The sequence below is a fragment of the Monodelphis domestica genome, chromosome 1, assembly GCF_027887165.1.
Source record: "Monodelphis domestica isolate mMonDom1 chromosome 1, mMonDom1.pri, whole genome shotgun sequence".
In the NCBI taxonomy this organism is placed as follows: domain Eukaryota; kingdom Metazoa; phylum Chordata; class Mammalia; order Didelphimorphia; family Didelphidae; genus Monodelphis; species Monodelphis domestica.
The window spans coordinates 411,028,072-411,051,706 of NC_077227.1; the positions used below are offsets into that span (position 1 = coordinate 411,028,072).

Sequence of the window (23,635 nt, forward strand, 5' to 3'; positions counted from 1 at the left end):
GCAAGGAGGGAAAGACAGCCCCTGTCATGAAGGAGCTCACATTCTAGTGGAGGAGACAATAGGTAGATATTAGGTATAGACAAGATACATATAGAATAGATAGAACATAACTTCAGAGGGAAAGGCACTGGCACCTGTGGGCATTGGGAAAGATCTACCAAAGGAAGTGGATTTTGAGTTGTCTTGAAGGAAGCCAAGGAAACAGAGGCAAAAGTTAGGAGGCAGAGAATTCTAGGCCTGGAGAACAACTAGGGCAAAGGCACAAAGAAGGGAGATGGTACAGTATATGTGAGGCACGTCAAGCAAGCTGGTTTATTGTTTGCAGAGTGTGTAGGCAGGTGCCAGTTTAACAGCAGACTCTCTGAGAAAACCCTGTTCACAAGACACACTTTACAAGTTAATCTGCATTATTAACTTTTTCTTCATTGCTTTCTTAAGTCTAGACACTCAACAGAAATAATTAAGCTCTGCTTTGTTACTTTTGCCAGTTTTTAAGATGTAAATAACCACATTGCCTCCATGTAGGGAGGAAGAAAACAAGTATTTGTTAAGCTCCTCTTGTGTTCTAGGCACTGTGCTCAGGGCTTTACAAATATTTTCTCATTTGGTTCTCACAACAGCCCTGGGAGGTAGGTGCTGTTAATCTTCATTTTACAGTTGAAGGGGCTCAAGCAGACTGAGGTTAAATGATTTACTCAGGATCACACAGCTAGTAAGTAGTATATGAGTCCAAATTTGAACTCAGGTCTTCCAGACTCTCACCACTGTGACACCCAACCCTCTTTAGGTAGATAGGAAAGGTAGGAAGGGGCAGATTGGGACACGTATGACAGGAAGAATAGTGGTGCTCTTGACAGAAATAGGGAGCTGAGAAAGAGACATGGAGATAGAGGAAGGGAGGGAGATGGGAGAGATAATGCCTTTCATTTTGGGCAGGCTGAGTTTGAGACACCTGTTGAGCATCCACGCAGAGATTGGTGATCTGGTTTAAAGTCCAAAGGGCAACCAAAATGGATTGTGTAGATTTAGGAGTCATAAGCATAGAAATTATAATCGAATCCTTGAAAGCTGATGAGATTGAGAGAGACAGAGACAGAGACAGAGACAGAGACAGAGAGAGACACAGACAGAGACAGACAGAGACAGAGACAGACAGAGAGAGAGAGAGAGAGACAGAGACAGAGAAAGAGAGAGAGTAGGGGGCAGTTAGGTGGCTCAGTGGATTGAGAGCCAGGCCTAGAAACATACAGTTTGGGGTTCAAATTTGGCCTCAGACATTTCCTGTCTGTGTGACCTTGGACAAGTCACTTAACCCCCATTGCCTAGCCTTGACTGCTCTTCTTCCTGGAACCAATACACATTATTGATTCTAAGATGGAAAAGGGGTTTTTTGTTTTGCTTTGTTTTGTTTGTTTTTTAAGGGAGAAAGTGTGAAGAAAAAGAGGTTAGGACCTTATGAGATACCCCCATTCATAAATGCTGATCCAATAAACAGACTGAGGCATGGTCATATAGACAGGGGAGAACCAGGAGACTGCAGTGTGGACAAAACCCGGGAAGTGAAAGTATCCTAGAGGACAGAGAAAAGGTTTTATCAATTAAGACAGGAAACATTAGGAAGGGCAATTTCAACTGAGTAATAAGGTCAGAGACCAGATCACAAGGGATTGAGAAGTGAATAGGATAAATGGAAGTAGAGGCTAGTATAGAAAGCTGAAGGGATATAGCTGTGCTTTTTGTGGTGCAAAGAATTGGAAACTAAAGGGATGTCCCTCAATTGAGGAATGGCTGAAATTGTGGTATATGATGGTGATGCAATACTATTGTGCTATAAGAACTGATGAACAGGATTTTAGAAAAGATTTTAGAAAAAGCTGGAAAGAACTGCATGAACTGATGCAGAGTGAAATAAACAGAACCAGTAGAACATTGTACACAGTAACTGCAATATTGTAGACCAAATGTGATAAACTTTGCTACTAACAGCAATGCAATGATCCAGGACAACTCTGAGGGATTTAGGAGAAAAAATGCTATCCACATCCAGAGAAAGACCTGTGGGAGTAGGAATACAGATGAAAACTATGGTTTATCACTTGTTTATTTGGGTATATGATTGGGGTTTTGATTTTACAAGATTATTCACTTACAAAAATGAATAAAATGGAAATTGGTTTTGAGTGATAATACATGTATAACCCAGTGGAATTGCTTGTCAACTCCAGGAGGAAGGAGGGAAGAGGGAAGGGAGAGAACAAGAATCATGTAACTTTGAACAATGTGTAAATTTGTTACTGGAATAAAATCAAGACAAATTTTTTTAAAGAGCTGAAGGGAGAAAGAGGAAACTGAGCTCTCAGATTGTGTGTGCACACATTTGGTCCAAGGTAACAGAGCTGGTATTAGGCTGTGAAACTATACATCTACCGCTCAGCTTCTCATTTTAAAGCCGGGGAAACTGAGGTCCCGAGGGTTTGTGACTTGCCAAAGGTCACACAAGATAACGAGTGGCAGAGCTGAGATTCAAACCCACATCTCGGGATTCCTAACCCAGCAGCTTCCTGCTACATCCCGCCGCCCCCTAATTAGAATCCGGGGCTCAGTCCACTGCTGCTACAGGTGGGGAGGGCATCGCGTTTCACGCTTCCCCTAGAGACAGTTCGATTAAATAGTTCCGTCCTCGGGTCGCGCCAGTGCCAGGTGCCCACTATCTCTTTAAGAGGAAAAGTGAAGACAGACAAATTACGCAGCTGCATGTGAACAGCCTGGCTCAGCCCTCCAGCCGGCTCTCTCCCTTCCTCCTTTCCCTCGCTGCAGCCGAGCCAGCCACCTCCAGTAGGCGCTCCCGAGAGCTGCTCTGCTCAGCCGCAGCGGAGCAGCCCTGGCAGCCGCTGCTATGGAAGCCGAAGCAGGTGATGGGACTAGCTCCAGGGACCGCTGACCCCCGACCTCTCCTCTCCTTTCCTCTCCTCACCTCTCCTCCCTTCTCCTCCCTTTCCCTCTCCTCTCCCCTTGGGGCTCCAGCCGGGCCCTGGACTGGGGACACCAGCCCGAGTCTGCAGAGGGCTAAGGGTGTGGTGGGGGAGGGGATAGACCCCTGGCACTCTGCCCTGGCGTCTGCGGGGAGGGGGCTCGCCCCCGGGGAGGGCCCACCAGCTCTGCCCGGCGCTGATGGGGGCTCCTCCCCCTGTCTCCTGGGCCGCAGGGTGCTGAAGCTGACTTGGCCGTCTTGAGCCGCTACTGCAGAGGCGCTGCGCCAAGCCGGGCGGAATCGTGCGAGCCGCTGTGGGCCGCTGAGAGGACTCAGGTGAGAGGACAGGGGCTGGGGAGGGCTGCGGGCCGGGCGGGGGGGAGATTGCACTGCATCACCGTGGGAGGGAAGCCTGCGGCCACGGCGGAGAGGGGGGAATGAGGAAGCTGCAGTAGAATCCCGGGGAGAACGCTAGGCCCGGGAGGGGTTGGTCGTGACTCATCCTCCCCCCTCCCCTTCCCCTTCATTCCCCTGCATCCTCCCTTCTCCAGACCCCCGACAGCAGAAGCAAAACTTATTAGAGGGAGCCAGTGCCGATTAGAATCGGGATGCGCATATTGGGGTGGATGTGTGTTTGTGCGCACGGTGTGGCTGTGTGTGTGGTGTGTAGAAAGCCCCCCTCCAGCGACGGTTTCTCCCCTCTACCCTTCCCCGTTTCCTAAACGAAGTCTCTCTTCTATTTTCTCATTCCCCGGCATTAGAACAACTTAGGGGGAATAGAGAAGGGCAGATCAGGGTAGGTGAGGAGGGACTTAGGTAGGGGCAACCCCAAAGAGATGAGGGGCTGGAGGTCTTCTGGCTTGGGGCAGGGAGTGGACAGCCCAGTGAGACGGGGTAGACTGAGGGGAGCAGTGTGTGTGTTTATGGGAACGGCAGGTCTGAGGTGGGCGTCAGAGTATAATAACATCCCCACCCACCCCCAAGGTCAGTGTTTGTAACCATTTCTCAGGAAGAAACACCAAGGCCTCAGAGGTGGTCAAGCAAGTCTGGGAACACAGAGCCCCCTTCGGGGCCAGCGACCCCCAGGGAGACCTGGGTCAGGCATCCCTCCCCCAGACCTTCACAGGGTCCTGGTGCTGATCTTCCTGTGTGTGTTCCTATTCTTGGTCCTTTTGACAGATGTTGCTCTAATCGTCTTTCCCAGATTTTCTTTCCTTCTGTGCTCAGAGGGAGGAACCCCCCCCTCCCCACAAAAAAAACCCTCAAAGGGGACACTCTAGGGTTGGGACTCACCCATCCTACAGGGAGGGGAGAGGCAGATAATCCTGAAGAAGTTGACAGCCTCTCTGTGCAGTGGGATGGAGTAGGAAAAGGACTAGACTGGCAGTCTGGAAACCTGAATTCTAATCCTGACTGTTGCTTCATTAGTCATGTGACCATGGCAAGTCATTTTTTTTCTCTGGATACATATTTCTCCATCTGTAGAATGAGAAGACTGGATCAGATGATCTTTATGGATATTGCCCAAGCAGATCCTGAATATCCAAGAGCAAAACAAACAAACAAACAAACAAAAAATGTCCGCTTAGGCTAAAGTTGCTCAGATGGCTTCTGTATTAAACCTGCCTAAGGCTGGGGTGGGAGCAGATGACCTTTTCTGGCTCTAAGATTGGACAGTTCTCTGGTGAAGCACTGACCTTGTAGTCCTAAGAAGAACAAAGGAGATGCCCTGACAGGGATGCAGCCTCCTTTCCTAGCTCTCCTTTTTCCTTCTCTCCCTTCTTTCCCATCATACCCAGAGCCTTACCAGTCATGTTACTGTGCCTTCCTTTGGTCCTCAGGGAGCCGAATTGGGGAGGAGGGAAGGAAGGCACACACACACACACACACACACACACACACACACACACACACCTGTCTTTTCCAACCCAGTGAGGTTGGTGTTTCTGTTAGGAGATAATGATGGCCCAAGTCTGCCCAGGAGAGAGGGGAGCTGAGGGACCCACAGTAATAGAATGTTTCCATTGCAAGGGCTTTGACAGCTTCCAATGTAGAAATACCTCCCTGTGCTGGAAAGGTTTCTTGGAGCATGCCCCAAGAAACCTTAGGGACCCTAGCTTCCACAGAGGACACGGAGGAGCAAAGAAGTTGGGGGTGGGGTGGGGAGAGATGAGTCATTAAGACTGCAATTTAAATGATGAGCCCTTCTCCAATAGAGCTCCCAAGGAACATTTGGTGAAAGCGGTTCCCCATTGACATTTTGTACCTGTCTCCCACTCTGCCCCTCTCCTTGAAGTAAGGTGCTTTCTTGCTCTGGATATTTCCTCCCAAAGTGAATCTTTTTCAAAGGTTCTCAGAGGTCTGAATAGATCACTCCTAATGCTTTGAACTGTCTGGCCATGACATCCCTTTCTCAATGCTGGAGAGAAATGGGGCCAGGTTCAAGGAAACAGCTGCCAGACCAAAAGAATGTACAAATCTGGCTGTGCTTGTGACTCACAGAGGTTTTATGAATATTGTCCTTATAGCAAAGGATTTGGGTTTGAACTCCATCCCTGCTAAGTAAAAATTGCCCATGGTTACCCAGTTACACACTTAACCTATCTGGTCCTCCTTTTCCTCATCTGTATAATGAGCAGGTTGGGCTAAAAATGTCCAGCAATAACTTGCACTGATCTAAGGGTTAGATAGCACTTCATATGAGAGGCAATGTGGGATGGTGGATAGGGAGCCGGGAACCAGGAAGACTTACATTCCCATCCTGCCTCTGATACGCTCTGGCTGACACTGGACCAGACTCCTAATCTCTCAGTGCCTGAGGCAATTCTCTAAAACTATTAGTTGCAGAAAAGGTGCGGACAGGCATTAGGAATGAGAACTTCCTCCTCCTGCAGTTCGCTTTTCAATCCCTAAAACATTGTATATACATTATTTTCTTTGATTTTCCAACCACTCTACAAGGTAGATAATATATAACTGTGTTTCCAGATGAGGTAGCTGAAGATTACCTCTAATATTCTGTGACACAGGACAGATGCCAGTCAGTAAAAGAAATAAATGGACCAGGACGGAAACATTTACTTGTCTGTAGGCCTATTTGAAAGGCCTATGATGAATGGCCTTCTCCAAACTGCATGACCTTGGGCAGGTCATTTCTCCTCCATTGGCCTGTTTTCTCATCTATTACTCAATAATTTATCATTTAAGACAGGAAGGGGTCAGATGGTCTTGTATTTATTTGATCTAAGATTTCTTCCTGTTTGTAACATTCTATAATTTGAGGTCCCTGTGAATTCAAAATACAGCTTTATCCCAGTGTGAGGGGAAACATTGAACCGATATGGAATCATATTTAACCATCCCCTCACCACCTAAGCCCCCCAAGTCCTGATCTTTCAGGAGGGCTTCATACCCACATTGGTTTGTTCTATCAGCAGCTTTAGAGGTAGCCATAAAGCCCTAGAAACCAGCCAAGTTCAAGTCGATGGCCCAGTCCCCAGGCAAGAAGGCATCTTTTCCCGTTCTTACAGCTCTCCAGTGACAGGATTCCACGGGGGCCCTTGGAGAGCTTGTTCCATGGCTTAAGACTCTGATACTCAGTCATCTTTCTCACACCGATCCTCCAGAGGCTAATAGAGGATTCTCCGGTACTCAGAGAAATCAAGTGACTTGTCCAAATTCCATAATCATTGGCAGAGCTGGATCAGCCCTTGTGGGCTTGATTTTCACTGTCTTAGTCCTGTAAACCATATGGGGTCCTCTGAAACCTAGTTCATTAGTATTGGCGGAGATCATTTTTGTATTTCCTGAGCAGCTGGTACTAAACAAAAGTTCAGTTTGGATAGCACCAAGCTCGTGCTGATATCCTGGGCAAAAATCCTCCTTTGCTGGTCTTGAGGAAACACAAGTCACGTTTGATATATTGCATCTTTGGGGGGGGGGGGGTTGAGTTTACCAGACCATTACACACTTATGCCATCAAGAGGTATTAAAGAGGGGGCAGCTGGGTAGTTCAGTGGATTGAGAGCCAGGCCTAGAGATGGGAGGTCCTGGGTTCAAATCTGGCCTCAGACACTTCCCAGCTATGTGACCCTGGGCAAGTCACTTAACCCCCATTGCCTAGCCCTTACCACTCTTCTGCCTTGGAACCAATATTGATTCCAAGACAGAAGGTAAGTGTTAAAAAAAAATTTTTTTTTTTAAAAGAGGTATTAAATGATGAGTGCTTGCCATATGTTTGGAGTAGTAGTAAAAGGAACTTTTAAAATGAATTCCAATTTTTTCATTTTATGGAGAAGGAAATCAAGGCCCAGAGGGGGAAAAGACTTGTGTAATGTCATAGAATTATTTAGTGGCAACCCTGAGATTAGAACCCAGGTCCCAAGCACTCTCCGCTATACCAGTCTTCTAAATTGAGGAACCAACTAAGACTATCCATGAAGTATTGTGGATTAGAAATCTCAAACCTAGGTTCAGGGGCAGCTAGGTAGCACAGTAGCTAGAGCACTGGGTCTGGAATCGGGAGGACCTGAGTTCAAATCTGGCCTCAGACTCTTCCTAGTTGTGTGACCCCAGGCAAGTCATTTAACCCAGATTGCCTAGCTCTTGCCACTCTTCTGCCTTAGAACTGATACTAAGATAGAAGTAAAGGTCAAAAAAAAAACAATACCCTAGGTTCTGCAGCCAATAACTGGCTAGGTGATCAGGGCAAACTGTAGAGGGAATTTATGTTTCTGACAGAGGTTATCTACACGGACCCCTGGAGTCCTTTCCAATACCAAGGGAAGAGGATTGTCCCTTCCTCCTCAGTCTGAGCTGTTTTATTTGCACATGGTACTACATACCCCAAAGTTCTCTCAGCTCTGGATTTTTTATATTCTAAGGTTTTTTCCAGTGCTAAGAGTTTGGAATTCCCTGATTTTCCTTAAGCAGAACTGTCTGTGGTTGCCTCTGTTTGCACATGCCCCTATCAAAAACCATAGTGCATCGTTGTAGCAAGATTGTTGTTCTCAAGTTCCCTTCCAACTTCTCTGCCTTTCCCCGCTGTCATGATGGATAGAAGAGGCCAGACTTGTCTCTTCCCTTTCCTTGGCCTAGCAGCAGTGGCAGTAAGTGCCTCCAATTTGGGGGTATGCCCTCTGTGCCCTGTTAGCCTTTGCCACTCGGTGGTAGGGGAAGTTTTAGTCTGAGTGTTCTAGAAGGCCATGCCATTAAGACCTTGGCCGGGGACAGTGGTAGGGGCAGAGAAGACTCTCAGAACAAGGCTCTGTAGAAATCCAGCAGAGGTGGGGACTTGGCAGGGCAGCCTGTGAAAGCTGGCACAGATGGCTTCCTCTAGAGAGACGAAAGGAGAGGTTGTCTGGCAGCTCTGTCAGAAAGCAGCTGCCCTGAGGCTGGAGCCTGGAGGTGCTAGAACTCTGCCGTGGAAGGGCCAGTGTTGTTGAGGGATGGGAGGAAAGGGGATGTGTCAGGGAGGGATGGCGAAAGCCTTGGAGAAGCTAGCCTGACCCAGGAATGTTGCTTATCATAGAACTCTGGGATTCTGAACTGTGAAGGGCCTTAGACAATGAGTCCAGTGGCCTCATTTTCCAAATGAGGAAACTGAGGCCAAAAGAGGGAAATGACTTTCCCAAGATCATGTGGGACCACAGGCAGCACTGCAATCCAAACCCTCTGACTCTGAATCCAGTCCGGTTTCCACTACTTGACAGCTGTATCTAGTCCCCCAGGATCCCTGCGGAGGCCAGAAGGTGGTTTACAGGAGGTCTCAGGAAGGATGAGTTCCCTCTCTGCGGGAGAATTTTGCAGGGGGTCTTCTGAAGTGTTTTCTAGGGTCCTGGGATTTCCGTTTTGTTTTATTCTGTCAAATATTCAATAAGTCTCTTCTCTGGGAAAAAAACAATTCTCTGTGCTGTGTGGGAGAATGGTAGAAAATAACCCTTCCCCTCAAGGACCTCACAGTCTAGCTCTGGTTCTGGTACCCACACAACCTGGAAAAGCCCAAGGAAAGAGTATCATGGCCCCCTTAGGGGAGACCTGACTGTTGCCTCCAGAGATCTGAAGGACTGTTAGGGAAAAGAGGGATTCAATGTATTCAATTTGCTTTCAGAGACTAGGACCTGTAGGCAAAAGTTACTGAGAGCCAGATATCACTTAAAAACAGTTTTAATTGAGTGATCCTCATCAGGTGGTGAGTTCTCTTTCACTGGAGGAGTTTAAGTAGAGGTTGGATGAGCACTGGGCATCGAGGTGGTGCAGCAGATCTGGAGTACCAGGTCTGGAGTCAGGAAGACTCATCTTCCTGAGTTCAAATCTGGCCTCAAACAATTACTAGCCGTGTGATCCTGGCCAAGTCACTTACTTCTGTCTGCCTCAGTTTCCTCATCCGTAAAATGAACTGGAAAAAGAAAGAGCAAGCCACTCCAGTACCTTTACCACAACAACCCCAAATGGAGTCACAGAGTCAGGCACAGCTAAACAGTAACAAGGTGACTGTCTGTCCTTGTTGCTAGAGAAGAAATTCTTGTTTGGGTAAGAGGTTGGATGAGACTTTTTAATTCTTTCTATTTGTGAGATTCAGTGATTATAATCCGAAACAGGGAGGACACCTCTTCAAACCAGTCTGTCCAAAAGGCCCAGAGACAAAACTTTGGTTCTCTCCAGATTATTGTTCAGTGGTGTCTCACTCTTCACGAAAGAAAATTGCCATTTTCTTCTCCAGCTGATTTGACTGATAAGGAAACTGAGTCAAAGGCAGTTAAGTGACTTGCCCACAGTCACCCTGATAGTAAGTGTCTAAGGCCAGATTTTAATTCAGAAAGACAGGTCTCCTGGACTCCAGGTCTGTACCACCTGGCTGTCCTGTATAGACCATAGAACTAATTAAAAGCAAATGAGTCTCTGACTAACAGATAGACAATCGTTTGTCTAGATAGAAAAAACTCCAGGTGAAATGATAGGATGTTGAACTAGCAGGAACCCTAAGAGATCTAGTCCAGTTCATTCTACAGATGAGGAAACTGAGGCCCAGAGAAGAGAAATAAATTGCCCTTGGTCACATCAGTACTAGGTAGTAGAACAGGCCTTCAGGCCCTCGATTCCATTTCCAGGGCTCTTCCCATCCCCACTCTATCATTCCTCACCTCTGTGTTAGAGTAGACCAGGCTCATGAAATCTCACCGGTCTCTAGATTTCCCTTTCTAAAATGGGTACAATTTTCTATGGAATGACATGGAAGATGAATGAAAAAGCTCAGTAGGAAAAAAGGAAAAAAGAAAATGCTCAGCATGGCACTTGGAATTGCCCATGTAAATGCAACTTCTATTTGCCTAGTCTGTTCTTGGTTCTGTGTATTTTAAAGGGTGGAGCAGTTGCTATTTGCCCATGGGGAGGGGGGCTGACTTTTCCCAGGTTACCCTGGCAGCTGGTTTTCTTCTTGTCTCTTTCTACCTGAAACAGTCTCAGGATGTTTTCCCTGCCCGGGTCTGCACCCTGACCACAGCCTGGCTTTCTAACCTAGGAGGCTAGCTCCTAAAGTTGTCCTCCCTCCCACAAAGAGCAGCATCAATGCCTCTCCTCTGCAACTGGCTCATCAATAGATAGGTCTCTGGTCCTCATCGAAGGCACTTCCAGGCACAGGATGTGGTCTGGGGCTCAGAAAGAGGCTTGCAGGAGATGGGGAGAATGCAGAGCTAGGATCAGCACAGCTGGTTTTAGGTCGTGATGCTAAGGAGACCAGAAAAGAGAATGGATATGCCCTTTGCAGATACCAATTAGCTTTACTCTATTCTGCTGCTTCCTTCCCCATCCCCCCAGATCCTTTGCAGATGCCTGCTATTAGTCACAAGGGAGACTGCTATGAAGGTGGATAGATGATTCAAAGCAACCCAATCATACTATAGGAGACAGAGAAAAGTACAGACCACATGAAAACATCCATCCATCCATCCATCTATCCATCTATCCATTCCTCCATCCCTCCATCCCTCCCTCCATCCATCCATCCATCCATCTATCCATCCATACATATATACATATATGCACATACATACATACATATAATACATACATACATGCACACAGATACTTCCTAGCTGTGTAACGCTGTGCAAGTTACTTAACCCCCATTGCTTAGCCCAGTAATGGTGAACCTTTTAGAGAAGTGAATGATGCCCTACAGTGCATGTGGAGAGGGGAGGGGGAGCAGCCCCATGCTGAATCCCTCTGGCTTTCTAGTAACAAACTCTGGTGAACTCAGTGCTGGGGCAATGGTGGGTGTGCCCACATAGAGGGCTTGGAGTGCCCCCTCTGGCACATATGCCATAGGTTCACCACCATAGGGCTAGCCCTTTCTGCTCTTCTGCCTTGGAACCAATACACAGTTTTGATTCTAAGATGGAAGGAAAGGGCTTAAAAAAAAGAATCCCATAATTATTCAACCCAACCTTATCTCTAGTTCAGGAATCTAGTGCCAGGTGCACTCAAGAATAATAATATAGTCTATACATGTATAACACTTTATTAATATAAGGCATTTTCACATAGGTGATATTGTCCCCAAAATGACTTAGGGGGCAGCTGGGTGGCTCAGTGGATTGAGAGTCAGGCCTAGAGACAGGAAGTCCTGGGTTCAAATTTGACTTCAGACACTTCCTAGCTGTGTGACACTGGGCAAGTAACTTAATCCCCATTGCCTAGCTATTACAACTCTTCTGCCTTGGAACCAATACACAGTATCGATTCTAAGATGGAAGGATTTTTAAAAGTATTTTAAAAAATGAAAAGAAAAGGAAGAAAGAAAATTACTTAGAAAAGCCTTTTTAACCTAGTGTGTGAAATGGTGATTTAAAATATTTTAATAACTCTATAGCAATATAATTGACTTTCTGTGAATTATCCTATCACCCTATATTATTTTCCTATGTGATATATTTTATGAATATCAAAACATTGTCTTGAAAGAAGTCCAGAGACTTCATCAGAATAATAAAGGTGACTGTGACACACACAAAAAAGGTAATGAACCTGTGACTTAGAATGATGAGCTCATAGGATGTTCAAAGAGGCAGCTGAGTGATGGAGTGGAGAGAGCTCCAGCTGGGAGTCAAGAAGATTTATCTTACTGAGTTCAAATCTGGCCTCAGACAGTTATTAGCTGAATGACTCTGAGCAAGTCACTTAACCTTGTTTGCCTCAGTTTCCTCATATATAAAATGAGCCAGTATCTCGGCCAAGGAAATTCTAAATGGAGTTATGAAGAGTGAGATACAACTGAAACAAATGAACAACAGGATTTTCATACTGAAAGAGACTTTAAAAGACAAGACCATCAAGTCCAGCCTTCTCAAAACCTTCCCCAAACCAACAGGTCTTAAGAGTGAGAACTCAGGTCCTCTGACCCCAGGCACAGTCTTCATACTATTAGGAAGATCTGAGAGCAGCCATGACCTCCTGCTCTTCCCTGCTAAAGTTAAAGGTAGCAGAGATAGAACCTCGAGCTCCGCTGAAATCCAGTGGCTTTAGAGGCAATGAAAAAAGATGGCGAGATGCACAGAAACTACGAAAATTGATGTGACAGGGATCAGATGCAGTCTGCTGAGGGAATCAAGAGAAGCTGGCAAGCTGTAAAGGACATGCAGGGAACAGAGGATACCAAGCATCTGACAGAATTGGCTTCACACCTCAGTTCAGATAGGAGACTTTGATGATCAGCCTAGACCAGCACCTTGACGCCAGAGCCCCAGGACGTTGAGAGGAAATAGATGGGCCTGGTTTCAACAGTGCTCTAGGTACAGTGAAAACAAGGTTTGTGAATATAAGACCTGGAAGGGACCTCAGACACCATCAGTCCTAATCCTCATTTGAGAGTTGAGGAAACTGAAACCTGGGGACAGTAAATGCTCACCCCAAGGTCCTACAGATAGGGAGCAGAGAGGAGATTTGAACCTAGGTCCTCTGACTCCAGAACCAACACTTTTTACACTGTAGTATATGTAGTGTATGTCCTGCATTTCCAGATGAAAGTATAATGGTGTCTGAGATTTTTTTTAAGCCCTTAATTTCCATTTTAGAATCAATACTCCAGAAGAGCTATAAGGGCTAAGCAATTGAGGTTAAGTGACTTGCCCAGGGTCACACAGGTAGGAAGTATCTAAGAACAAATTTGAACCCAGGACCTCCTACCTCTGGATCTGGGCTTCTAACCACTGAGTCACCTAGCTGTCCTTCAAAGATTTTTTTTTAAAGAAAATGATCCAAGGACAGTTAGGTGAAAGGAAGGAAGGAAGGAAGGAAGGAAGGGAAAGAAAGAAAGAAAGAAAGAAAGAAAGAAAGAAAGAAAGAAAGAAAGAAAGAAAGAAAGAAAGAAAGAAAGAAAGAAAGAAAGAAAGAAAGAAAGAAAGAAAGAAAGAAAGAAAGAAAGAAAGAAAGAAAGAAAGAAAGAAAGAAAGAAAGAAAGAAAGGAGGCAGGGAGGGAGGGAGGGAGGGGGGAGGGGGGGAGGGAGGGGGCGGAGGGGAGGGGAGGGAAGGAAGGAAGGAAGGAAGGAAGGAAGGAAGGAAGGAAGGAAGGAAGGAATCCCACAATTATTCAATCTAATCTCACTTCTGAATTTAAATATTTTTCAATTCTTTTTCTGTAATTTCAGTATTCGAGTTAACTGTGTTTATGTCTCACCTCCTCTAGATTATGAACTCTCTGAGAGGATCTTTGTCTTCTTCACCTTTTTATCTCCTTTAGGGCAAAGCAGAGTGCACTTTACATACATACTTTCCTGGTTAGTAAAGGGATTTTTGAATGAATGAACTTTGCAGATAAGTTCAATATTCTTTTAGCTCTGAGCATTTTCTCTGGCTATTTTCCATATCTGGAATTCTCTTTGTCCTCTGATCTGTACTTCCTGGCTTCCTTAGCTCTTTTAAGTCCCAACTTCTAATGCCTTTCCTCTGTTAATTATTCCTCTTTAGGTGGCAAAGTGAATAGAGTGCCAGAACTGGAGTCAGGAAGACCAGAATTCTAATCTGGCCTTAGACACTAGCTTTGTGACCCTGAGCAAGTCACTTAACCCTCTTTGCCTCAGTTTCCTCATCTATAAAATGAATTGGAGAAAGAAATGGCAAACCACTCCAGTATCTTTGCCAAGAAAATCTCAAATGGGGTCACAAAGAGTCAGATACAGATGAAAAACTACTAAACAACATCCTATATATAACTTATTTGTATGTATTCATTTGATTATTTCCCCCCATTAGACTGTGAGCTCCTTGAGGGCAGGGATTATCTTTTGCCTTTTGTTGTACCCCCAGCACTTACTACAGTGTCTGGCACATTGTAAGTGCCTAATAAATCCTGAATGATTGATTGATTGATTGATTGATAAGTAATAAACAAAAGTCCAAAGAAGTGAACTGAATTTCCCAAGTTACCCACTCCAACTTATATTGTCACAGCTGGGCTGTCAGAATGATCTGATAGTCTGTTCCAGACAGTGGGCTGCTGGGAGCTGTCTTCCACAGAGTTCTGGGGAAAGAAAGGATCCTCTTCTATTGGCCTAAGCCTATGAGAGAGGATGAATGGTCCTTGCGGAGTGGTTGGTTTGGGGCAGATATAAGAATTCACTCTTTGTCTGCTCCTTGAGGGCAGGAATTGTGTCTATAGATTTTATTTCTCTTGCATTTCCCCTGCTCCTCCACCCCACCCCCTTACTCTGGGGGAATACATCATAGAATTTAGCAAATATTTGGTTGAGTTAATAAATGGCATGGTCACTGGCTAGAGCTCAAGATTGAAAGGTTAGGGAAAACTGGATTCCTTCCCAGAGTGACCTATTCCAAAGTGGAAAGATTTGGGATTACCTGGCCCAGAAAAGAGGATAAGGAATGATTTAATAACAAACCCTCAGGATGATAGTGAAGTTCCATGCTGAGAATGCTGAGCTATCCATTAGAATGAGGACCAGATGGAGGAATTGAGGCTGAAACTATAGCAGGAGGATTTCAGTCAGCCACGAGAAGAAATCTCCGTTGGCCCTGGAATTGTCATACATTAGAGCGGGTCACTGAGAGGAGCTGTGAGATTGTCATCTCCTCTAAATTCTTAATAGACGTAGCTCAGGGAGATGTTTGGAGACCAGATGAGGATTTGAGGTTCTTCTTGGCCCTTGTTTTATCTCCTTTGTCTTACCATTCAAAGAAGGATGGGAAGCTAATTTATTATGATGATTATTCATTACACAGTGGGTACCTTAGCTGGCATCCTGGGGAGAGTGCTGGACTTGAAGTGACAAAGACTTGAGTTTGAATTCAGCCTCAGTCACTTACCGTCTCCCAGGACAGCTTCCTCATCTATTTTTGTGAAGTGTTTGGCATACCCAAAAATGATATGTAAATGTTAGCTATGATTAATATGAACACAAATGTAATAACATAATAACACATTTCTGTAGCATTTCACAGTTTACAAAGTGATTCAGACTCAGTGCATCACAGTAACACTATGATAACACCTTGTGATAATTCCGAGAGGGTAGGCGGTGCCAAGTGGTAGCAATCCCATTTTACAGACAAGAAAACTGAGGCCCAGAGAAGTAATATAAGTTAAGCAGGGACCACAGCTCCTTTATAACCTACCTCCATCAAGGCAAAGGAACATGTAAGTCTGTTCCTCCCCTTTTTACTTCCTATCCAAATTCTTTAAGCTGCCCCTCCTCAAGATTGCCTTTCAGGATTCTTATCACCTGATTTCCCTGGGATGCAAATAGTAGTGAAGAATAAAGGGTAGGCAAAGTGACCAGCTGTTGCCTACCAGACACACACCCTATAGGGATAGCCTTGAAAAGAAAAGGAATAGCTATGGTATTGTACAAAGAATACTAAACTGAGAATCAAGAGACCAAGTTTCTGATCCTAACTCTGCCATTAACATGTTGTGTGGCCTTGGACAAATCACTTCCCTTCCCTGGGCCCTCAATTTCCCCTTTTGTAAAATAAAAAGGTTGAACAAGAGAGTTCCTCAGCTCCCCTTCCTTCCATCACTGTCAGGGAGAGAGGGTGATATAATGGAGTGTAGATGGGCTATCAGAGGAATCAGAAAACTGAGTTTGGGGCAGCTACATGGCTCAATGGATTGAGTCAGTCCTAGAGAAGGGAGGTCCTTGGTTCAAATCTGGCTTCAGACACGTCCTAGGTGTGTGACCCTGGGCAAGTCACTTAACCCCCATTGCCTACTCCAAGAACCAATACACAATATTAATTCTAAGATGGCATATAAAGGTTTTGAAGAAGAAGAAGAAAAAGATCTGGGTTCAAATTCCATCTCTGATACTTATGCCCACTATGACATCAGGCAAACCACTTAAATTTCCTGGACCTCAGTTTCCTCATCTGTAACATGAGGGATGGCCTCTGAAGTCGCTTTCAGATCTCAATTTAGAATCCTGTGATCATGCTCTGTGTTTCTTTGTACATAAGGAATCTGAACAATGCTTAGAATGAGAAACTTCTGGGAAGGCAAACAGGATACCTCTGGGGCTTGGTTTTCATCCCTGACCAAGGGTCTTATAAAAATGAAAACGAGATTGCTATGCAGGGTCCCACCATGAGCCTTGATGACTCTATCAGCTCCCAAATGGGAGCATCAGTGGCCAAAGTCACCAAGTGATTTCCATCTGGTAGATAACACACTTGCCAGTTGCAGAGCGGAACTTGGCACTGATGGTTCCCAGAGCCCTTGGCCCGTCTCTGAGCCCAAAGAGCTAACTAAGTCTTGGAGATCTCTCTTCTACCATTTGGAGAGTCATTATGGAGGAGGAGATGTCTGGAGAGAGTTGGGGCCGTTTCCCAGAATGGCTCGGTGGGTAGCTGAGGGCTGGTTTGGGCAGAGAGGTCTAGGGGCATGCAAGGGAAAGAGTACTAGTGTTGGAGCCAGAGAACTTGGATTTGATGACTTCCTCTGGTCTATACTGTCTGTGTGATACTGCACAGTGCCTGGCACATACTAGGAGTCTAATAAAGATCGATTAATTAATTTGTTGTCCAGAGGGAGGGTTAAGGAGGAAGAGATTAGAAGCCTTTTCATATATGGATTAGTCAAGATAACTGTATCAGTTAGACTGGAGGAAAAGGACATTATTTAGAGGCAAGATTGTGGTCTTCCAATACCTGAAAGGTGAAAGAGAAATTACACTAATTCTTGGCAGTGAATGGAATTTACAGGGAGGCACAGTAAGAACTTCCTAACCAAGACCTGTTCAGCAGTGAAGGAGGCTCTAGTGGAAGTGCTTATTAGAGCTGGGAAAAGGGAGGATAGAGAGGAAGGAAAGAAAATGAAACATGTAAACGTGGAAAAATATTTTTAAATTAAATATTTTTTTAAAAGAAAAGAACTAGAAAGGTAACGTTTAAAAAAAAACAATGGAAGGGGCTCTCTCAGGGATTAGGGCCCTCTCACTGGAGGCTGAATGAACACTTGTTGGGGAGGTTATGGAGGCAGACCCTGTGTGGAATAAGAGTTTAGACCTGAAGCCTCTCTGAGCTCTAAGATTCCTCCCCACAGCCCTCCACTTCATCTTCTCTTTTTGCCTCCACTGAGGATGGGCCAAGATGGTTCCTCTCCTGCTAGGTAGAAGGTAGGAGGTTGTTTATTTAAAGATCAGGTCAGTCTTTCCCTAGATTCTTTTTCCCTCTTCCTCAGAGGTGTAAAGACTTCTTCCTCTTTCTGCAGGAAAGGGAGGGAAAAATTCACCTCCTAGTAACAGTAACATTACATGGCATTTGTGCCTGATTTTACAAAGCCCTTCTATCTCATTATTCACCGTGAGCCTCATTAGAACTCTGGAAGTCAGCCAGAGCAGGCCTTACTATTCCCATTTTGCAGATAAGGAAACTGAGGCCCAGAATGGGGGAGTGATTTGCCCAAGGTCACACAGCAAGCCAATGGCAGCTTTGGGACTAGGAAACATGGAGAGTTCTGGCACAGTGCCACTTCCATCCCACCACATGTCTTCTGTTCTTATTTTCTTTACTAACTCTCCTCCAAACATAGAACACAGCCTGTTCCTTCTCCTTCCTCCCAGCTCTCTCATCCTCACCACATGGAGCCAGAGCTTGAGGCCAGATGTGTTCCCTGGTCCTAGCCTCCTGGATTCACAGGAAGGAGGCTGTGCAGAAGCATCAGGGGGACTAAAAGTCCTTGAGGGCTAGCCTTGATACTATGGCAACCCCTCGGATGCATTGCACCAAGCTCCAGGGGCTGCCACGTCTCTGTGCATGGTGCAGGGGAAACTTGGCCTGGGAAAGGAGGCCCTCTGATGCCTTCTGAGTCCAGGCTTCCAGCAGGCTATGAAAGGAAGGGCTGCCTGAAGGAAATCCCAGGGGCTGACAATACATTAGAATAGTGTTTCTCAGGGAGGCAGGGCCTGAAAACCGATTCTGTCTCTGCTCTGTACCTGTGTTTTCTTCCCAGGAAAGGCTATTGGTTTATTGGAAACAGTGAAGTCAAGTATTTCTTTTTTTTTTTAATTTTTAAAAGCCCTTTATTCTTTTCCATTTCAAAAAAGGCAGTCATGATTGAGAAGTTTTTATACTATAGGTGGCAAATCAAAATAAAATTACCAAGGTCAAACTTCTGAAAGGAAAAATAACACATATAGAAAAAAAATTCTGATTGTTCAAAAGATCAGAGTATAAAATCAGTAGTCAAATTTCTTATTTTCTAAGGGTTCAAAGAACTACTGCCCATAATAGTGCAATGGTATACACTACAATTATAAAAAAAAGTCTGCAAATAATGAAAAGTACACAGACTTTAGCACTTCTACCTTAGATGTACTTGTTCACAAGTTTACATCAAAGCGGGACCTTCCTTTGGGATTGTTTCACAATATAGCATTTCTCTGATCAAAATATGGTCATTGAAATAACGAACCACCTTCCAAGCTCAGCAGTCTTCCAACCCCCTAAAGCAAAGCTGCATCATGTATACAACACACCAAAACACACTGGCAAAATTAGCCCTAAAAGATAATCTTGTGAAAGCTCTTGTGCTGCTTTATCTGGAAATTTAATGTTAGATAATGGAATGTTTTATTATTCTGGTACAAAATCAACAATGTAGAATTTCAAGTATTTGGTTACCTCAAATATTATAGTTATCACTGTACATATGCTTGTATGTAAAACACATACAAAGATACCAAAACATTTGAAACCTCAATGAAATAAGCATCATTTTTATATCCTTTGAAAACATTAGTCAGAGTTAAGGAAGTCAAGTGTTTCTTGACAGGAGGGTTAGGAGTAAGAACAGGGAGAGAGAGGTATTATCATGTAGTGGAAAGAAGTAGAAGGGAATGGCCCTCATTTGAATCTCAACTTTACTCTTTTTACTATCCATGAGCAGGGTAGACAGGGCTGTCTCAAGAAACATGTAGCTGGGAATTGGTGAGTTCTTGCTTCCTGAAAGTGTTCTCTGACTACAACTTCCATGGCTTCTGGGCTAAGAAGTAGAATGTAAGCTCCTTGAGGGCAGGCACAATTTCATGTTTGTCTTCATAGCCCCGAAGCCAGTACAAGACCTCAAATGTAGTCGTTGCTTAAGAAATGTTTGTTGGATGTTTTTAAACCCTTACTTTCCATCTTTTGGAATCAATACTCTGTATTGGTTCCAAGATAAAAGAATGGTAAAGGCCAGGTAACAAGAGTCAATGATTTGCCAGGGTTACATAGCTAGGAAGTATCTGAAGCAAGATTTGAACCCAGAACCTCTCATTTGTAGACCTGGTTCTCAATTCACTGAGCCACCTAGCTGCCCCCTGGGCTATTTCAAAAGAAAGTGAATTCATTGTCATGGGATAGATTCAAGCAGGGACTCGATGCCCACCTTTTGCAAAAGTTGCAGAAGATACTCCTTTACAGGGATTAGTCAGACACTCATCCTCCAAGGCCCCAACCAGTTTAAAATTCTCTGATTCTCTGGAATTCAAATAGATAGAAGGCATCTCAGATTGGGAAGAAGGCATGAAGAACGTCCACTGTTCCTAGGGTAACGAAGAACCCAGCCTGACTGAAACACGATTTCCACAGGAGAGCAGGTCACGAGTTGTGACAAGAAAGCTTGAGAAGATTTGTGTGAACAGATGCAAAGGAAAGGAATCATGACGAGTGCTATAGATATGAGATAGAAAAGATATAAGAAAAGCACTTGAGTCCATATGCTTCACCAGACTGCCAAAGGGGTCCATAATAGCAAAAAAAAAAAAAAAATCAAGTCTCTATTATAAAAGATGATTCTCTAGTAAAGAGAGAAAAGAAAGGTTCATTGAGATGTAAAAACAAATAAAAATCAATAAAGATTTATTTCTTATTTTAAAAAAAGACAAGGTTAGAAAGGGGCCAGTAGAAGAGGGTCTTAAGCAGCAAAAACAAAGAATTGGTTAATAATACAGGGAAGATTTTTGAAAATTCAGTGATACAATGAAAGTGGCATAAAATCTTATATTTGGCTTCTAAGTATCAACTACAAACTCCCATGATGAAGGAGGAGCTATTTGTCCAAAAAACAATCTGGGGTTTAAGTGAATTTCAAGTTCAATATGAATCAGCAATCTGATATGTATCAGCCAAAAAATAAAAGAAGGCTAATTTGATGTTGGGCTATGTTAAAAGAGACACAAGCTTTAGGAATTAGGAGAGAATGGTCCCTCCATATTCTGCCCTGGTCAGGCTACTTCTGGAAGATAGGGTTGAGTTTTCGATGATAAAGGTTATTAGGAGGGACAGTGCCACCTTCTGAAAACTCTTCACTTTAGAGACTAGCATGGCGAAGAGCCTTGAATCCATGCCATGTGAAGATCTCTTGAAGGAATTGGGGATGCTTATCTTGGAGAAGAGAATACAAACCAGGGAAGAGAAGTGGGGGGGTCATGATGACTGCCTTTAAGTATTTAAAGAATTGGGGTGGGGGATAGATGAGTTCTATTTGGCTCCAGAGGACAGAACCAGGAGCATGGAGTGGGGATTGCAAAGAGAAAGCAGTCAGGAACTCCGAATGTGTAGGGTGAGCAGCCTCAGTAAGTAGTGGGTTCCCCTTCCCTAATGGGGATCCTCTGGCAGAGGCTGGATGACCATTGAAATGAAGATTTCGTTTCAGGTATGGGCTGGATTCAACCACCAGGGCTCTCCATCCCTCATACTTCAGTTCATACAGACTGATGGAAGCCGGAGAGCAGGGATTTTAGCAAGGAGGATGACTGTCACTAGGCATGCTGCCCTTACCTCTGCCTAACTCCCTATGGCTTCTGGGTTTCCTTTCTGTGTACCACGTTGAGCAGATACCAGGAGCCATCCTGGGGGGAGTGGTGCCAGAAGGTCATGCTGGTAGGCTCTTCTCTCTGGGTACTCTCCAGGCAGAGAAGGACCCCAGAGAAACACTGGATGGAAAGGGCTAGAATTTTCCAGGGGAGGAACGGGGAGGAAAAGGGAGAGAATTCTTGTATGCCCTTAAAGACATCAAAGCAATCTTTGTGTGGCCTCAGTGGTCCCCTTCCTGGTAATGACTTGGGAGACATGGCCTTGTCACCGGAGCAGCTTGTCAGCTATGAAAGGTCACCAAGGGAAATCATTTAGAAAAGGATCTCCCTTAGAAGCTGCTAGCACTGAGCCACCATAAATACCTCCCCACATGCTTCCAGGAAAAGGTGGACACTGCTCTACAGAGAATGCAGGATGTAGTAGAATGCACTTGGACTAATCAGGAAACTGGAATTCTGGTTCTGGCTGATGTGTGACCTTGGGCAAGTCACTTTTCCCTTCTCTGGGTATCTTTTTCCTCCTCTGTAAAATTAGTGGAATTGGACCAAATCATTCCTAAGGAACCTTTGAGTGCCAACCTTCTGAATTTAGATTCCTTTCTGTTCATTCTCTTTGCTCTGTGAACTATTCTTTCTCTAAAGTTCTATGAACTGAAGTTTTTAATTAAAATACTGGGTCCTCAGGCTTGTGCTAAGCTTAGGAGGGAATCAGGGAAGTCTAATCAATCAATGAACATTCATTAAGGGCCTGCTATGTGCCAGGAACTTTTTTAAGCCCTGGAGAGGCAAAAGACAGTCCCTGCCCTCAAGGAGCTTACAATCAAATGGGAACTGAAGCCTGTATCCTGTGAGAGCTCACAGTCTAGCTGGTGGACATTAGGTTTTCGTTCATGAAGCAGTTAAATGGGGGTCAGCAGAGTGGCCCAGTGGATTGAGAGTCAGGCCTAGAGACAGGAGGTCCTGGGTTCAAATCTGACCTCAGACACGACCCAGCTATATGACCCTGGGCAAGTCACTTGACCCCCATTGTCTAGCCCTTACCACTCGGCTTACCACTTGGAACCAGTACATAGTATTGATTCTAAGGCAGGAGGTAAGGGTTTAAAAGAAACAGTTAAATGGCAGTCTAAGCCTGCGAGCAATTCAAGGGCGAATGAATGGGACAGGCTGTACGTGTTTTTATTGAGTTGGGAAGAAAAGATTCCCTGACATACAGGAGACATTAAGTGCTAAGGGTAGAGTGGAGACTGAAAGTGTATTAATACAAGTTCCAAGTGGGAGAGCAGAGTTCCAGGTTCTAGCCTGGATCAGGGTAGTCAGGGAAGGCTTCCCCAGGGGAGAGAGGCAAGCTGTGGAGAGGAGGAGAGAACAGGGAAACTATTCCAAGGGAGGGAAATGGGAAACAATTCTGGCTCCCTCCTGTGAGCCCTCCCTTCCAAGCGCACATACCTCTCCCTCTGGGCTCCATGGCGATGTCTTCTCAATGAGATCCCTCCCTTCCTCCAGAGCACCTGAAAAGCCTTGGTTGTGTGGCCTTCGCTGACAGAGCACAGCTTGGACAGCAGGTGGGGGTGGGGTGGGTGAGGTGGGCCCTGGGCCAGGAAGGCCCGGTAATAAAAGGACCACTTTGTATTCTGTGGGGAATGAATCGGCCACTTCAGTTTGCTGCCTGTAACCCAATTGGCAGGTCCCAAGAGGCCAAAAATAGCCCCTGGCCAGGAGGAGAGGAGGGGAGAACCCCCACTCAGCTGGGAGGGGGGAATCCTGGGCAGGAGTGAACCAAAAGCCCTGGTTAGGCCTCAGAACCCAGAGGACTCAGAGACAGGGAGAGGTTGCCTCGGCTTATAGTGGTGTCTCTTACACTCATGGGAAGGCAGCCTTATCCCAGAGCCCAGACCTCCAGTTAAGACCTGTGCAACCAAAGGCAGGGCAGCCTCCTCAGAAAGATGGCAGCCAGGAGGCTTCTACAGCCTCTCACATTATCCCACTCAAATGGCTCCATTTGCATATGGCGGGGATAGATGTCTGATCTGGTGTCAGTGACCCCTCTTCAAAGACAACTATGATTCCTGTTTTCTGGGAACAAGAAGAGGACCATAGCTTCCCCTTGCTTGTAGAAGAGGGATATTGGGTTAGAATTCTATTTGTCCACCACACCCCAAATATTGGTAGTCCAGGGGGATGATACTTTGTGCCCAAGGATAAAAGATGTTTTCTGATTGCTCATGTTGTTGTTCAGTCCTTTCTGACTCTTCATGACTCTGTTTTGGGTGTTCTTGTGTAAAAAATAGACTTGAATACAGGACTACAATCCCCACAAGCCTTTGCTCCACTTCCCCAAAATGCTTTGTAATCTCACAGG

At 45.1% G+C, this 23,635-nt stretch overlaps 1 protein-coding gene across 11 annotated transcripts in view; it reads left to right on the forward strand.

Moving 5' to 3' along the window:
- Positions 1-2,587: 2,587 nt before the first annotated feature.
- The window catches only part of SNPH (syntaphilin), a 47,251-nt gene continuing 26,203 nt past the window's right edge, over positions 2,588-23,635 (forward strand). For 3 of the 11 annotated variants that reach the window (XM_007474507.3, XM_056811992.1, XM_056811993.1), the window contains exons 1-2: positions 2,754-2,912; positions 3,206-3,307. The gene's annotated coding sequence lies outside the window, so the exon portion shown is untranslated. Of the gene's footprint in view, positions 2,913-3,205; positions 3,308-23,635 lie in introns of all 11 variants that reach the window. The other 8 variants (XM_056811994.1, XM_056811996.1, XM_007474508.3 and 5 more) reach the window with 4 other exon arrangements.